Consider the following 18,425-nt stretch of genomic DNA (forward strand, 5'->3'; position numbering starts at 1 on the left):
AGACTGCATGGTATTGACAAAAGAATAGACAAATATCAATGGACAGAATAGGGAGCCCAGTAATAGACCCACATATAGTCAACTGATCTTTGACAAAAGAGCAAGAGTAATACAATGGAGCAAAGATTGTCTTTCCAGCAAATTCTGGAACCGAATATCCACATGCAAAAAAATGAATCTAGATGCAGAAATTACACCTCACAAAAATTAACTCAAAATAGATTATAGACTTAAATGAAATTGCAAAACTGTAAAACTCTTAGAAGATAACATAGGGTAGATAACCTATATGACCTTGCTATTGTGATAACTTCTTAGATAAAACACTGAATGCACAATTCATGAAAGAAATAATTAATAAGCTGGACTTCATTAAAATTAAAAACTTCTGCTCTCTGAAAGACAATGTCAAGAGAATATGAGAACAAGTCACAAACAGGGAAAAAATATTTGCAAAACACACATATGATATAGGATTGTTATCCAAAATAACAAAGAACTCTTAAAACTCAATAATAAGAAAACAAACAACCTGATTTTAAAATGGGTCAAAGATTTTAACAGACACTTCACCAAAGAACATATGCAGATGGAAAACAAGCATATGAAAAGATGTCCTACATGACACATCATCAAGGAAATGCAAATTAAAACAGCATGAGATACCACTGTACACCTATTAGAATGGCCAAAGTCTGAAAGACTGACAAGGATGTGGAGCAACAGAAACTCTCATTCATTGCTGGTGAGAATACAAAATGGTACAGCTACTTAGAAGACAGATTGGAAATTTCTTACAAAACTAAGCATACTCTTATCATATGATGCAGCAATTGTGCTCCTTGGTATTTACCCAAAGGAGTTGAAAACTTATGTCCATACAAAAACCTGCACATGGATATTTGTCACAGCTTTATTCATAATTGCCAAAACTTGGAAGCAACCAATTGCCTTTCAGTAGGTGAATGGATAAATAAACTGCGTAATATCCAAACAATGAAATACTATTCAACACTACAAGAAATGTGCTATCAAGCCATGAAAAAACATGGAGTAAACTTAAATGTGCATTACTAAGTGAAAGAAAACAACTTGAAAAGGCTACATCCTATATATTTCCAACTGTATGACATTCAGGAAAAGGCAAAACTATGGAGGTAGTAAAAAGATCAGAGGTCAGGTTAGAAGGTGGAATGGGATGAAGAGTGGGAAAACAGAGGATTTTTTTTTTTAACATCTTTATTGGAGTATTATTTCTTTAAAATGTTGTGTTAGTTTCTGCTATATAACAAAGTGAATCAGCTATATATATTCATATATCCCCATATTCCCTCCTTCTTGCATCTCCCTCTCACCCTCCCTATCCCACCCTCCTAGATGGTCACAAAGCACCGAGCTGATCTCCCTGTGTTCTGCGGCTGCTTCCCTCTAGCTATTTTACATTTGCTAGTGTATCTCACTTCGCCCCAACTTACACTTCACCCTCTCCATGTCCTCAAGTCCATTCTCTACATCTGCATCTTTATTCCTGTCCTGACCCTAGGTTCATCAGAACCTTTTTTTTCTTTTTTAGATTCCATGTATGTGTGTTAGAAAATGGTATCTGTTATTCTCTTTCTGGCTTGCTTCACTCTGTCTGACAGACTCTAGGTCCATCCACCTCACTAAAAATAACTCAATTTCATCTCTTTTTATGGCTAATATTCCATTGTATAAATCTACCACATCTTCTTCATTCATTCATCTGTCGATGGACACTTAAGCTGATTCCATGTACGGGCTATTGTAAATAGAGCGTCAATGAACATTGTGGTACATGACTCTTTTTGAATTATGGTTTTCTCAGGGTATAGGCCCAGTAGTGGGATTGCTGGGTCATATGGTAGTTCTATTTTTAGTTTTTTAAGGAACCTCCATACTGTTTTCCATAGTGGATGTAAATAGGTGCTGAATTTTGTCAAAAGCTTTTTCTGCATCTATTGAGATGATCATATGGCTTTTATCCTTCAATTTGTTAATATGGTGTATCACACTGATTTATTTGCATATATGAAGAATCTTTTCATTCCTGAGATAAACCCCACTTGATCATGGTGTATGATCCTTTTAATGTGTTGTTGGATTTTGTTTGCTAATATTGTGCTGAGATTTTTTGCATGTATGTTCATCAGTGATATTGGCCTGTAGTTTTCTTTGTGACATCATTGTCTGGTTTTGGTATCAGGGAGATGGTGACCTCATAGAATGAGTTTGGGAGTGTTCCTCCCTCTGCTATATTTTGGAAGATTTGAGAAGGATGGGTGTTAGCTCCTCTCTAAATGTTTGCTAGAATTCGCCTATGAAGCCATCTGGTCCTGGGCTTCTGTTTTTTGGAAGATTTTTAATCACAGTCTCAATTTCAGTGCTTGTGATTGGTCTGTTTATATTTTCTATTTCTTCCTGGTTCAGTCTTGGAACGTTGTGCTTTTCTAAGAATTTGTCCATTTGTTCCAGGTTGTCCATTTTACTAGCATATAGTTGCTTATAGTAATCTCTCATGATCCTTTGTATTTCTGCAGTGTTATTTGTTACTTCTCCTTTTTCGTTTCTAATTCTGTTGATTTGAGTCTTCTCTTTTTTTCTTGATGAGTCTGGCTAGGTGTTTATCAATTTTGTTTATCTTCTCAAAGAGCCAGCTTTTAGTTTTATTGATCTTTGCTATTGTTTCCTTCATTTCTTTTTCACTTATTTCTGATCTGGTCTTTATGATTTCTTTCCTTCTGCTAACTTCAGGGGTTTTTTGTTCTTCTTTTGCTAATTGCTTTACGTGTAAGGTTAGGTTGTTTATTTGAGATTTTTCTTGCTTTCTGAGGTAGGATTGTATTGCTATAAACTTCCCTCTTAGAACTGCTTTTGCTGCATCCAATAGGTTTTGGGTCATCGTGTTTTCATTTTCATTTGTTTCTAGGTATTTTTTGATTTACTCTTTGATTTCTTCAGTGATCTCTTGGTTATTTAGTAGCGTATTGTTCAGCCTCCATGTGTTTGTATTTTTTACAGTTTTTTTCTTGTAATTGATATCTAGTCTCATACCATTGTGGTTGGAAAAGATACTTGATGTGCTTTCAATTTTCTTAAATGTACCAAGGCTTGATTTGGTAATATCAAAGTGACCCAAGATATGATCTATCCTGGAGAATGTTTCATGAGCATTAGAGAGGAAAGTGCATTCTGTTGTTTTGGGATGGAATGTCCTATAAATATCAATTAAATCTACCTTGTTTAATGTGTCATTTAAAGCTTGTGTTTCCTTATTTAGTTTCATTTTGGATGATCTGTCCATGGGTGAAAGTGGGGTGTTAAAGTCCCCTACTATTATTGTGTTACTGCCAATTTCCCCTTTTATGGCAGTTAGCATTTGCCTTATGTGTTGAGGTGTTTGTATGTGGGGTGCAGAAATATTTACAAGTGTTATATCTTCTTGGATTGATCCCTTGATCATTATATAGTGTCCTTCCTTGTCTCTTGTGATAGTCTTTATTTTAAAGTCTTTTCTCTGATGTGAGACTTGCTACTTCAGCTTTCTTTTGATTTCCATTTGCATGGAATACTTTTTCCATCCCCTCAGTTTCAGTCTTTACGTGTCCCTAGGTCTGAAGTGCATCTCTTGTAGGCAGCATATATACAGGTCTTATTATTGTATCCATTCAGCCAGTCTATGCCTTTTGGTTGGAGGATTTCATCCATTTACATTTAAGGTAATTATCTATATGTATTTTCCTATTACCATTTTCTTAATTGTTTTGAGTTTGTTTTTGTAGGTCTTTTCCTTCTCTTGTGTTTCCTGCCTAGAGAAGTTCCTTTAGCATTTGTTGTAAAGCTGGTTTGGTGGTGCTGAATTCTCTTAACTTTTGCTTGTTTGTAAAGGCTTTAATTTCTCCATCGAATCTGAATGTGATCCTTGCTGGGTAGAGTAATCTTGGTTGTAGGTTCTTCCCTTTCATCACTTCAAATATATCCTGCCACTCCCTTCTGCCTTTTAGAGTTTCTGCTGAAAGATTAGCTGTTAACCTTATGGGGATTACCTTGTATGTTATATGTTGCTTTTCCCTTGCTGCTTTTAATACTTTTTGTTTGTATTTAATTTTTTTTTTTTTTTTTGCGGTATGCGGGCCTCTCACTGTTGTGGCCTCTCCCGTTGCGGATCACAGGCTCCGGACGTGCAGGCCCAGCGGCCATGGCTCACAGACCCAGCCGCTCTGCAGCATGTGGGATCTTCCCGGACCGGGGCACGAACCTGTGTCCCCTGCATCGGCAGGCGGACTCTCAACCACTGCGCCACCAGGGAAACCCTGTATTTAATTTTTGATAGTTTGATTAATATGTGTCTTGGCATGTTTCTCCTTGGATTTATCCTGTATGGGACTCTCTGCACTTCCTGGACTTGATTTACTATTTCCTTTCCCATGTTAGGGAAGTATTCAACTATAATCTCTTCAAATATTTTCTCAGACCCTTTCTTTTTCTCTTTTTCTTCTGGGACCCCTATAATTGAATGTTGGTGCGTTTAATGTTGTCCCAGAAGTCTCTGAGACTGTCCTACAATCTTTTCATTCTTTTTTCTTTATTCTTCCCTGCAGTAGTTATTTCAACTATTTTATCTTCCAGGTCACCTATCCATTCTTCTGCTTCAGTATTCTGCTTTTGATTCCTTCTAGAGAATTTTAAATTTCATTTATTGTGTTGTTCATCATTGTTTGTTTGCTCTTTAGTTCTTCTAGGTCCTTGTTAAACGTTTCTTGTATTTTCTCCATTCTATTTCCAAGATTTTGGATCATCTTTACTATCATTACTCTGAATTCTTTTTCACATAGACTGCCTATTTCCTCTTCGTTTGTTTGGTCTGGTGGGTTTTTACCTTGCTCCTTCATCTGCTGTGTGTTTCTCTGCCTTCTGATTTTTTTTTAACTTACTGTGTTTGGTGTCTCCTTTTTGCAGGCTGCAGGTTCATAGTTCTGGTTGTTTCTAGTGTCTGACCCCAGTGGGTAAGATTGGTTCAGTGGCTTGTGTAGGCTTCGTGGTGGAGGGGACTGGTGCCTGTGTTCTGGTGGGTGGGGCTGGATCTTTTCTTTCTGGTGGGCAGGGCCATGTCTGGTGTTGTGTTTTGGGGTGTCTGTGACTTTATTATGGTTTTAGCCAACCTGTCTGCTAATGAGTGGGGTTGTGCTCCTGTCTTGCTAGTTGTTTGGCATGGGTGCCCAGCGCTGGAGCTTGCTGGCCATTGGGTGGAGCTAGGTCTTAGCTTGAGACAGAGGTCTCTGGGAGAGCTCTTGCCAATTGATATTATGTGGAGCTGGGAGGTCTCTGGTGGTCCAATGTCCTGAACTTGGCTCTCCCACCTCAGAGACTCAGGCTTGACATCAGGCTGATGTCAAGACCCTGTCAGCCACATGGCTCAGAAGAAAAAAGTTACAATAAATAAAAAAAAATAAAATTATTAAAATAAAGAAATTTAAAAAATTATTAAAATTATAAAATTTTTTTAAGGTAATAAAAAAGAGAAGATATCAACCAAGCCAACAAACAAATCCACTAATGATAACAAGCACTAAAAGCTATACTAAGATAATCATAAAAATCAGAAACAAGTCAGTCACAGACAGCAAATCCCAAGTCTACAGTTGCTCCCAATGTCCACCGACTCAATTTGGGGATGATTCATTTTCTATTCTGGTATTCCACAGATGCAGGGTACATCAAGTTCATTGTGGGGATTTAATCCACTGCTCCTGAGGCTGCAAGGAGAAATTTACCTTTCTCTTCCTTGTTCGCACAGCTCCTGTGGCTCACCTTTGGTTTTGGCCCCACCTCTGCATGTAGGTCACCCTCAGGCATCTGTTCCTGTCCAGACAGGACAGGGTTAAAGCAGCAGCTGATTAGGGGGCTCTATTCACTCATGCCAGTGGGGAGGGAGGGTTAGGTAGTTATAATTGGAATGCAGGACAAACCAGCTGTGGCAGAGGCCAGGCTGACTTTGCAACAGCCTGAGGCGCGCCATGTGTTCTCCCAGGGAAGTTGTCCCTGGATCACGGGACCCTAGCAGTGGTGTGCTGCATAGCCTCTGGGTGGGGGTGGGGGGAGGGCGGGGCAGGCGTGTGGATAGTGACGTGTGCTTGCACACAGGATTCTTGGTGGCTGCAGCAGCAGCATTAGTGTTTCATGCCCATCTCTGTGTTCCCAGTTGATAGCCGTGGCTTGTGCCCATCTCTTAAGCTCGTTTAGGCAGTGCTCTGCCTTCTGTGGGCAGACAGGGAAGACATCCCCTCTCCTCACACACCCTGAAACAGTGGTCTCTTGCCTCTTAGGCAGGCCCAGACTTTTTCCCAGACTCCCTCCCGGCTAGCTGTGGTGCATTAACCCCCTTGAGGCTGTGTTCACACAGCCAACCCCAGTCCTCTCCCTGGGATTTGACTTCTTAAGCCTGAGCCTCAGCTCCCAGGCCCCACCAGCCCCAGCAGGTGAGCAGACAAGCCTCTCAGGCTGGTGAGTGCTGGTCGGCACTGATCTTCTGTGGAGGAATCTCTCTGCTTTGCCCTCTGCACCCCTGTTGCTGCGCTCTCCTCTGTGGCTCTGAAGCTTCCCCCCCGCCACCCCCCCCACCCCCGTCTCCACCAGTGAAGGGGCTTCCTAGTGTGTGGAAACTTTTCCTCCTTCACAGCTCCCTCCCAGAGGTGCAGGTCCTGTCCCTATTCTTTTGTCTCTGTTTTTTCTTTTTTCTTTTGTCCTATCCAGGTATGTGGGGACTTTCTTGCCTTTTGGGAAGTCTGAGGTCTTCTGCCAGCATTCAGTAGGTGTTCCGTCAGAGTTGTTCCACATGTAGTTGTATTCTTGATGTATTTGTGGGGAGGAAGGTGATCTCCATGTCTTACTCTTCCACCATCTTGAAGAGTCCCCCAGACAGAGGATTTTTAAGGCAGAGAAAATATTCTGTATGACCCCACAATGAAGGATACATGTCAGACATTTGTCCCAATTCATAGAATATACAATACCAAGAATGAACTGTAATGTAAACTCTGGACTTTGGATGATAGTGATGTGTCAATGTAGGTCATCAGTTGTAACGAACATACTACTCTGGTGGGGGATACTGATAATGGGGGATGCTATGCTTGTGTGGGGACAGGAAGTATATGGGAAATCTCTATACTTCCTCTTAATTTAGGTGAACTTAAAACCCCTCTAACAAAACAAAGTCTTAATAAAAACAAATAGCAGCAGCAAAAAATACACTGGATTCAACCTCGGCATTAAATCAATCCAGCGATTTTATTAATTAATCAGGTTAAAAAAATTATCTATACATCCAAGATGCTCAACAAACCAAGCATGGAAAACTAAAAGAGATTCATATCTAGACACATCATAAACCAGCTTTTGAAACAAGACACAATGAGAGAATCTTGAAAGCAGCAAGCAAGGTGACTTATCATATACAAGATATCCTAAATAAGCTGATTTCTTGCCAAAAACTACGGAGGCCAGAAGACAATAGCATGATATATTCAAAATCCTTGAAGGAAAAAACTGTCAATCAAAGCAACCTTTAAAAAAGGAAAGAGAATTTAAGATATTTCCAGATTTTTAAATATTGAGATAATTTATTGTTATTTGACTTGCCTTACAAGAAATAATAAAGGTGGTCCTTCAAGCTGAAATGAAAGGATTTTAAGGAATAACTCAGATCCAAATGAAGAAATAGAGAGTACTAGTAAAGGTAGCTACATTGGTAAGACATAGGTAAATTTATAAAACAGTATTAATGTATTTTTTGGTTTTTATCCTACATTATTTAAAATACAATTGCATAATGCAATCATTGTAAATCTCAGTTGATGGACACACAACATATGAAAATGTAATTTTTGAAAATAGCAGCATAAAGGAGGCAGGAAAACAAAGTTATATATAAGAGAAGAGTTTTATATATCATTCATACTAGGCTGCTATTAATCAGGACTAGATTGTTATAAATAAAGTGGTTAATGGTAATTCCAAGCCCAACCACTAAGAAAATAATTCCAAAAAATATAGTGAAAGACATGACAAAGCAATTAAAATCATATACTGGAACACCAAAAAAGGGCAGGAATGGAATAAATGAGAAACAAAAGGATATAGGACATATAGAAAATAACTAGCAAAATAGCAAGTATAAATCCTACCTAATCAGTAATTACATTAGATGTAAATAGATGAAACTATTCAATTAAAAGGCAGAGATTGATAAGATAGAAAAAGAACCCAGCATGATTCAACTATATGCTGTATAAAACAGAAACACTTTAGATTCAAAGACACAAAAATATTGAAAATGTAAGATAGAAAAAGTTATTCTATGCAAATGAGAACCAAAAGAGAGCTGGAGTACCTATACTAATATCAGACAAAATAGACTTTAAGGCAAAAGTTATTAGTAGAGATGAAGAACATTTTACAGTGATAAAATGCGCAATTCATGAATAATTTATACCAGTTATAAACATATATGCATCTAACAGCAGATCCTCAAAATACATGAAGCAAAGCTGAAAAAGAATTGAAAGTAGGAATAGATGATTCAAAACTAATAGTTGGAGACTTCAATACCCCACTGTCAATAATGGATAGAACAACTAGACAGAAGATCAGCAAAGAAACAGAATACTTGAACAACACTATAAACCAACTAGACCTAACAGACACATATAGAACACATCATCCAACAACTTCTTCTCAGGTGCACAATAAACATGTTCATAGCAGCATTATTCATACTGATCAAAATATAGAAATAACCTGAATGTCCATCAACTGATGTGTGGATAAACAAAATATGTTATATATTGGGTTAGCCAAAAAATTTGTTCAGGTTTTTCCATAATATCTCAGGGAAAAACCCAAAGGAACTTTTTGGCCAACCCAATAGAAACAATGGAATATTACTCAACCATATAAAGGAATGAAGTACTAATATGTATGACAACATGGATAAACCATGAAAGTCTTATGTTTAGGGAAAGGAGCCAGACATATTGGGTAATCCTGGTTCCTACCATGGCTTCTACTACAGGGAGGACTCAGCACTGATCCACATGTTTTGGCTCTTGCCATGCGAGAACCCTAGGAGAGCCTAGAAGTAGAACCAGCAAATTGATAGAGTGGTCAGGGACACTACTGTGGTGTTCACAGAAAAATGATTAAAGGTTGGGTTGAGAGTCCAGTCAGGTACAAATCCCTATTTTGATGCTGTTTAATAGTTTGAGACCTTGGGCAAGTTACTTAGTTTGTCTCAAATTTTTCACCTGCAAAACATGGATGGGATCTATCTCATAGGATTTTTGTAAGGATTCTATAATAAAATGCCCAAATTTCTTAGCAAAAATCTTTGCTAATAATAAATGCTCAAGCATTGTTAGCAACTTTCATTATCACTCCAATGGAAAAGGGCAGTAAAAGCAAGATAGAGAAAAATAGATGAATGTATCCCTTTTACTAATTATGGCTGATTCACCGATTTTTTAAAACTGCTTTCAGTTTAATCAAAGTAAAACTAAACAGACTTGTGAAAATATGGATTTACTATTTCCACTATGTAAGTTGATGCTGTTGTTTAAAAGGTTTGCAAATTGTTTTTCAAGTTTTTAAAGCTCATCTTGATCTCTGAATAAGATATTCCTCCATTCGCAGGGTGCTAGTTTCTGCAGGGAGCTCTCAGGTGGACTGCTAGCCATGTCTTAGTCTTACCATCCTGGGGATTTATCAGTTAAGTCAGGCCCATGATGGAATTCTCTGTGTAATTTTCTAGAAGGCAAATTACATACAAACTGCTTGAGTTTGCCAGCATTAGTACATAGCCGAAGTCACCAGACACATGCATATACCTTAAGCTGTCAGTAGTTAATACTGGAATATGGAGGAAAAGTGAGTAGGATATTTTGAAATGAATGTAAGAGGTCAGTCTGTGAGCTTGCTATTTTGTTTGCTGGAGGGAACAAGGCTGACTCCTAGCTGTAAACAAAGCTAACTAAGGTGTGGGATAGGGGGTGGTGCTCCAAACATACAGGAGAGCCAGAGAGGACTGAGAATTTTCCTCAGTGGGATATATTTGCCTCCTCTGTACTCCTTCAAGAAGAATCAGTGCCTGAGCTAAGGAAGACATTTTTATAAAGACCTACTAAATGTATCAGATTGTAGGAAAAATAAGAATGTAGTTATAGGAGCTGCAATTCTCAAAGAAATTTGGATTCTAGGGCAGCAAAATCTCCACTGAGTCAGCCAGCAGTCATTAAGAAGTGCTTCTGATTTTCCTGCACTTTGTAATACAGTCAGTGCCATTGATTGCCTGGTGTGCTACTGAGTTCTAGATTCCGTAATTCAGTGACTCTCAAAGTGAAGTTTTTGACCAGTAACATAACATCACCTGGGAGCTTTTTAGAAATGTAAATTTTCAACCCATACCTACAGATTTAGAAACTCTTTCATAACAAATCCTCTACGTGAGTCTGATGGACCCTTAAGTTTGAGAACCACAGATATAACCATATAGTTTATGGAGGGATTGTGGAGAATGACCATGAAGATCTCCAGGTCAGGTTAACCCAAGAACCCCAGAAGCAAAATGTGTGACAGAGGCAAGATTTGTAGTGGAATTTCATGGGAAAGTTAGAAAAAACTATAGTTCAAACTAAGACACCAAAAGTTCATGTGTGACCTTCCTGAGAGTAATGCGTTTGACTTTTTGCTTCTAGTTCTGTTTCTTACTGATGCAAGTTGATGTCTGAATTACAAAAAAAACATAAATGATGTAAGAATTCTTGCATAGGCTCTGCCTTTCTAGAAACAATAGACAAGATTCTAGACAGAAAAAAGATCTTGGAAGGAAGCCAGATAGTCAAAGAAATTTAAGGTGGTGAAGGGGAATTAAAACTGGAGTCAAGAGGCTGAAAGTAGGACAATGTGATAAAAAGAGAAAAAGAAGAAAATACATTCAGGACCGTCTTAGCTAAATAGAAGTTATGATCTGCTCTCAGACAGTATAAATCCAGTCCTTCTGATCCCACATCTAATACAACAATAAAGAAGATTCATATACACAATCAAATGTAATGCATCTTTTTAATAATCCTGAGAGGAGGACATGGGATGCTAAGAGTCATGCAAACCAGCAAAAGATGCTGCATTCTGAGTGTGACCAGAGACATATGGAAAGACTACCAAAACTCAAATCTCCTGACATTACTCTGTTCCTTTTAGTTCATGAAGGATTGGATAATTCAGCCAAAATAAACATGAACTCCATCTCCATTGATGTTGACGCCTTCATAGGAAAGAGAATAATACAGAAGTTTTTTCTTTTCTTGTCAATTGAATACTGTCAGTTTGGAAGAGAATTTGGCAGAAGGTATGAATATAAAATTAAGAACAACTTGTTGAAGTACACTAGTTTCTTCATCATGATTGATATAAGAAAATTAGGTCAATGATGATATCACGAAGACTGAAAGTAACATTTTCACTTAAGGCATCATAATTTGGCCCAGTGAATTCCAAACAGAAACCCTCTAATGAAAAATAGATGTGATTATAGGAAAAAAAGAACAATAGTAGTAGTGACTAAAAATCCTTAAAAGAACACAGGAAAGAGGGAAATATAGAGCTTCAGATGTCTTTAGTTACAATGAATTTTAATAAAAACAAGCAGTTTTGGTCCCACAAAAATAACCATGTCCTGGTGGTAAGACACATGATTGCCAGGGAAATGGAAAGATAGACCTATTTAAACAAAGCATAGTGGGATTTACAACTATGTGCCAAGGAGATACTTGTATAAAATTCACAAGGCTGAGGACAAAGGGAGGTTGAGAGCAAGTGAATGAGTGTGAAAGGAGACACATTCTGGACTGTCTAGTCAGGGTCAGACAGGGTATGTTAGTTACTTGCCTAATATAGAGGGCAAAACTGGAGCAGAAGTTATTAGTGGTTGGGGACTTTAATTATCTGTATATCTGCTAGGTGTTTCATTCATCTGAGGCCAAAACAGCTGATAAAATATTGCTAAAAATTGTCACTCAGAAGAGATAGAATTATATCATGTACGTGCAGAAAAGATTTTCATGCGAGTCGAGTTCAATTCCCTCCCCTCAAATTTAAATCCAGGAAAGCCAAGACCTGGAGAAGTGGCAGGGTTAATTATACATGAGACAGAAATAAAACACTAGTCCCATTTCATTCATTCACTCTTCAAATACAGAGTGCCTTCTATATGCCAGACACTGTCCTAGGTACTTAATATATGTTAGTGAATAAACAGACAAAAGTCTATGTATTCAGGGCTCTTATATTCCTGTATAATGGGACAACAGACAATAAATAACAAGTAGGTAGACTATCTAATAAAGCATTGTGTAATTTGGTAGCCACTAGTCACATGTGGCTATTTAAATTTAAATTAATTAAAAGATTAGCCTGGGTTTCCCTGGTGGCGCAGTGGTTGAGAGTCCACCTGCCGATGCAGGGGACGCGGGTTTGTGCCCCGGTCCGGAAGGATCCCACATGCCGCGGAGCGGCTGGGCCCGTGAGCCATGGCCGCTGAGCCTGCGCGTCTGGAGCCTGTGCTCCGCAGCGGGAGAGGCCACAACAGTGAGAGGCCCGCGTACCGGCAGGCAGTGTTTGAGGTGTAAGAGGCACAGCAATGAATAAAACAAACAGTGGAAAGACAGTGGAAATGATAGAAGGCAATCAAATAAGCAAATCAAGATGTAATATGTTGGCTGATAGCAGTAAGCGTTATGAAGTAAAGTAAAGTAGGGGTGGGGCAGGGATAAAATGGATGGTATTAGGCTATTTTAGGTAGGGTGGTGCTGTTGGTTGGGAAGAAACCCAAAGGCAGTATCTCAGCAAGCCCTATAGTTATCAGAGGGAAAATTATCCCATGCAAATTGAACAGCAATTACAAAGGTTCTAAAGAAGGTGTACGTGCGGCATGTTCATAGAACATTAAGGAAGCCCAGGTGATTGGAACATAGGAAAAAAAGAGCAGAAAAGTAGGAGAAAGGCTGGAGAGGGAGTTTCAGGACCAGATCACATAGAGCCTTGTAAGTCAAAGTCTGGATTTCGGAACTTACTCTATGTGTAAAGGAATGCCCTTGGGGGAGATTCAAGGAGGGCAGTAACAAGATCAGATGTACATTGTAAAAGAATACTAAAGCTGCTGTATGGAAAATAGAATCTAAAAGGGCAGGCGCGAAGGAGGGAGACCAGTCGTTCTGTGGATAACCACATCTGCCAAGTCTATTTGGCATGTAAGGTAACATATTCACAGTTTCTGGAGGTTAGCCCACCACAGAGTTCTTGGTTAACTACACATTTAAACAAAGTAAATAATGCAATTCAGCTATTAAAAGATTATATTCACAGAAATGACTAATTCTGTTTTAAGACCACAGGACACTCATAAAATCACATTCTCTTAGGATGCAGCTCTCATATCAGATCAGCAAAATTCTTCCGCTCAATTCATCTTTTTTATTACTTCCCCCTTTCAGGAATTTGGCATTAGTTTCCAGATGGGCCTAGTCAAGACACAGATTGATAGTCTCAGGGCTGTACACACCTCCACATTGACTCTGCCATCCCCCTCCCCTTGCTCTTTAGGGTTGCTAATCTCTGTCGCCCTGTCACTGTCAGGGATACAACATGAGAGATTAAAGGACTGTCATTGTTCCAAACTGCTTGGAAATCTTAGCTCTGTAGATTAGCCATCAAACCCAATGTGTTTGGTCAGTTTCTTTCTCCCATGAGTCTCCTTCCATTCTACCAAAAAAAGAACGTCTACAATCCATATTTCTTACCTGCACCAACCTACCTAAGGGTACCTGAATTTACAGTGGATACATATACAGATGAGACCTTCATTCACTAGGATCAATGAAGAGGAAGCTGTTTTGAGCCTGGGCCTGGCAGAGAGAATTTTGACAGGCATCCTGGGCCAAGTTAGGAGGAAAGAAATCCAACACCAAACATGGAGTCACAAAAGTTAGAGGCATATTTAGGGAATAGCAGGAAATTCACTTAGGTTAGAACCTTATTCATATTTTCAGTGCTCCTGACATGAAATTAGACAATTTCATATTTGAATCTTAGCTAATAGGCTGTGATTTTTGTCACTGTGACTTTTGTATATTTATAAGCTTAACTGAAATACAAAGGTACTAAAATTATGCTTTATACAGAAAGAAGCATAATATCATTATTGTTGGAAAACTTACCTGCTGTGCTTATAATGCTCTTGTTGACTACCCCTGGGAAATCCATTATGATAAACTGATTAAGTTTGTGGGCTCTTTGGTTCATAAATGAGAACCACTGCTGAATAAAGATATTCTATACGTTTTTCATAATGAAGCTATTTTTTTTTTTTTTGCCTATGTGCTGGTAACCCACTCATTAAAGAGAAGCTCATGACTTGTACAAGAAAAGCATATTTTTCTCACTTTCTTCTACATCAGGTTTGAAGCCAGTTCTTTCTCTCAGGTGATTTCTCTAAATTACGAAACAAATTAACAGATATCTAACTATAGGGACTTCCCTGGCGGTTCAGTGGTTAAGACTACAAGCTTCCAGTGCAGGGGGTGTGGGTTCCATCCCTGGTCAGGGAAATAATATTGGGGACCTAAGATCCCACATGCCATGTGGCATGGCCAAAAAATTAAAAAAAAATCTTTTTAAAGATGTCTAACTATAACTATATCTAGTAGATCATATTTCTCAAATGAGCCATTTAAAAGAGGTTTTAAAAATGTGTCTGGGGTGTCTGGCTTGCTAGTATCAGTAATTAACATTGGTATTTGGAAATCTGTGATCTCTGACACAGATTTAAAAGTATCTCTATCAGAACTGGCAAACTGGAGGCCCATGGACCTAACCATTGCTAACTTAATTAAACACGGAGGTCATTTGAGGTGGCCCCATGCCTTCACTAAGGAAAACCAATCACAATCAACGAGCCTTTAAGCAATAGCTAATCAAATCATTTTCTTGCTTAGCTTCCCCATTTTCTCTCTTTAAGTTTTTCTCCTGGCTCCTGTCGGAGGAGCCCTCCTATACACTTGGGTTTGGTGCTGCCCAGTTTGAATTGACTTATGCTCAAATGAACTCAAAAATTTTAATATGCCTCAGTTTATCTTTCAGCACCATGTTGGCTGACATGTTTGGTTTTGCCAATAATTGTTTTAAAATGTTTATATTTCACAAAGTTTTAGGCTGTCTTCTATTGGATAACAGGCGGATTTTGCAACATTGAGCTGGAATTCCTGTGTGCCATCAATTGGATTAAACCAATGAGTGACTCTCAGTTTGTACCAGGCTCCATGCTTCCCTCCACTATCTTCTGCCTGACCCTCTTCACTCCTTTATGTCTTTTTTTTTTTTTTTAGGTACGCGGGCCTCTCCCTGCTGTGGCCTCTCCCGCTGCGGAGCACAGGCCCCAGATGCACAGGCCCAGCAAGCCATGGCTCACGGGCCCAGCCGCTCCGCGGCATGTGGGATCTTCCCGGAACGGAGCACGAACCCGCATCCCCTGCATCGGCAGGTGGACCCTCAACCCCTGCGCCACCAGGGAAGCCCAAGGTCTTGCTCCAGGCTTCTGTAAGCATTTGTGTTTGTTATCTAATTTCTTTGTCTGATACTTATTTTGGAATCTTATTGTTTAATATTTCTGTAACTTAAATCAGTCAAAATAAATGCCATATCCTTCATATTTTCCAAGGGAAGAAGTATCGAGTCAAGATCAATCCTTTGTAGACTTCTCAAAACCTTATAAGGATTTTCCACACCCTAGTCCATACACGGTGCTTAGCCGAACATTTCCTCTCAAACTTCTCACACAGTGGTAAGGAAATGTAGGAGGGCAAGATCTCCAGGAGTGCATATTTATTTGCTGATTGTATTCAGCTGAATAGAGCTGTCATGACAGCTGTCATGTTTCACTCAATTTCATAACACGCCTGGGGAGGGAAGAAAACCCCGTCCAATGAAAACCAATATTTTTTTTTGCTTTGAATCAAAAAGATAAAAAAGAAAACAAACAAAAATCCCCAATCTTCTCATTTTTCCCTTTTAAAAAAAACTCCTTTCATTATCATAATGGCATGACTGGTGGTGGGAGTTAAGAAGATCTTAATAAGTAGATCTTAATTTGACTCTTGGCATTATAATTTACTTAAGGTTAACTGAACCTTCTTTATATTCCGTTTCAGCAGTAAAGCGGGGCTGTTAATAGCTAAGCCATAGCATTGCTAATGAAGTTCCCAGGAAATGTATGCAAAACTGAGCACATTGGAAGTGAATAATTGGCACCATGTTATTATAATTTGAGCTAAATACCTTCATCTAACCTCTAACTTCTGTAGACAGAAACAGTTGCCAAGAACTGGATTTAGACACGTTGCAGTGTTAAAGGATGACTTCTGATTATTAACCCCAACCTTACGTGAACCTAACCATCTGCTTTCCCTACACCTGTGCCCATGAAGTGAGCACAGCTAGGGAAAAAAAAAATCATGTAATGGGGCAGATTTCACTGTATGTTTGGATTGCTAAATTTAAATAGGTACTGATCACTGTCTAGTTACCACTACCCGTAATCCCATCACTGTTTTCTCTTTCAGCTTGTTCTTCTGCAGAGATTAGTTCATTAACTTCTCACTTTTCAAATCCCTACCCTTGTTTTCCCCTTGTTTACAGCTGACGTTCATGCCTTATGCTTCATTGACAAAAGACAATTAGTGTGCCAGAAGCTGCTCATATTCTCATCAATAAATCACAGGGCACACATCCCTTCCACCCTCGCTTTTGCTCCAGTACGGGAAGTGTCACTACTCCCATCACAGGCTAATTCTGCCATTTGCTTCCTTGCTTTGTCCTGCTTTCTCAAGGACCTTACCCTTAGAAAATCTCTCTATATTCTCATCATCACTCTCCCTCTCATCTAGATGTAACCTTTATGCACACAAATGCACATCCTTCATCTTAAGCAACTTCTCTCTTGACCCTATATTCCCTTTCATCTACTGCCTCTATCTTCTGTTCTCATCTCATTCCAAATCACACTTCCATAATGAATTATTTACAAGCTGTGTTCCCTCCTTAATCCTAACTGTTCTTCAGCCCATCTGCTTTCTATCCCACTACACTGAAATAGCCTTTCTCAACTCAGCCAAAGACCTCCATTTGGCTTACTCAAAAGTTAATTTTACGTCTGTGTCTAAAATTAAATATGCAGATGAATCACCTGGGCATCTTTTAAAAACGCAGATTCAGATTCAGTACATCTGAAGTGGTACCCAAGATTCTGCCTTGCTAACCAGGTCCCAGGTGATATTAATGCTGCTCATCTCTGGACCATGGTTGTGCAGCAAGTGCCTTCAGACTTTGTGTTTCCGTTTTTATAGTCATTTTTGGTTTTGTCTTTCTGTCTTCTTTTTCCCGTTTCCTCCTCCTCAAAAATTCTTCTTTCTTATGCTTTGCGTGTGGTATTCTTCTTATCTTTCAAATCTCAGGTAAAAATTGGCCTCCTCAAAAAGTCCTTACTAGACCACCCATCTAGAGGGGATGCTTGAAATTTTTTCCTAAATATATCAAGAAATATATAGATAGGTAGGTAGATAGATTTATTTAACAATAAAAGCACTCATTTTGTTACATATTTTCTGTTTCTTTTCCTGTTTTTTTGTTTTTGTTGTTGCTGACGTCCCCACTAGACTGTAAATTCCAGAGAATGGGGATCATGTCATGATTATTCACCACTCTAATCTAATGTAAAGCTAGACATATAGTAGGATTTTAGTAAACATTGACATAATAAATACCTGCAAGTTATAGGTAACCCTGCGAGTTTATGCTCTCTGAGTTCAATGTAATGTAAAGCTAGACATATCTAATGTAAAGCTAATCTAATGTAAAGCTAGACATATAGTAGGATTTTAGTAAACATTGACATAATAAATACCTGCAAGTTATAGGTAACCCTGCAAGTTTATGCTCTCTGAGTTCAAATTGAAGTTTGAAAACCTTCAAAAGTGCTTTTGCTGATCTTGGTGGTTTTTTTCCTACCCAAACCCATTGCCATGCTGGATTCCTGCTCCTGTCTTCAAATATTTACCTCCCATTACCCTAGTCTCAGTTTCCATCTCGTGATGGTGTAAAGTCAAACCATCGTTAGGTCCTGACTCTTCTTAGAAAATCTCCCAACTAGTACTTTCCAGTGTCCTCTTGCTTGACAAGAAGCAAGCATTTCTTCCACTCATGGGAATTCAGTATATAATATTTTGAATAAGCCATCTTATCTTGGATTTATCATCTCCTCTCCTAAATGAATAGTAGTTTCCTAGAATTCAAGGACCATA

This window comes from Stenella coeruleoalba (assembly GCF_951394435.1).
Source record: "Stenella coeruleoalba genome assembly, chromosome: 4".
In the NCBI taxonomy this organism is placed as follows: domain Eukaryota; kingdom Metazoa; phylum Chordata; class Mammalia; order Artiodactyla; family Delphinidae; genus Stenella; species Stenella coeruleoalba.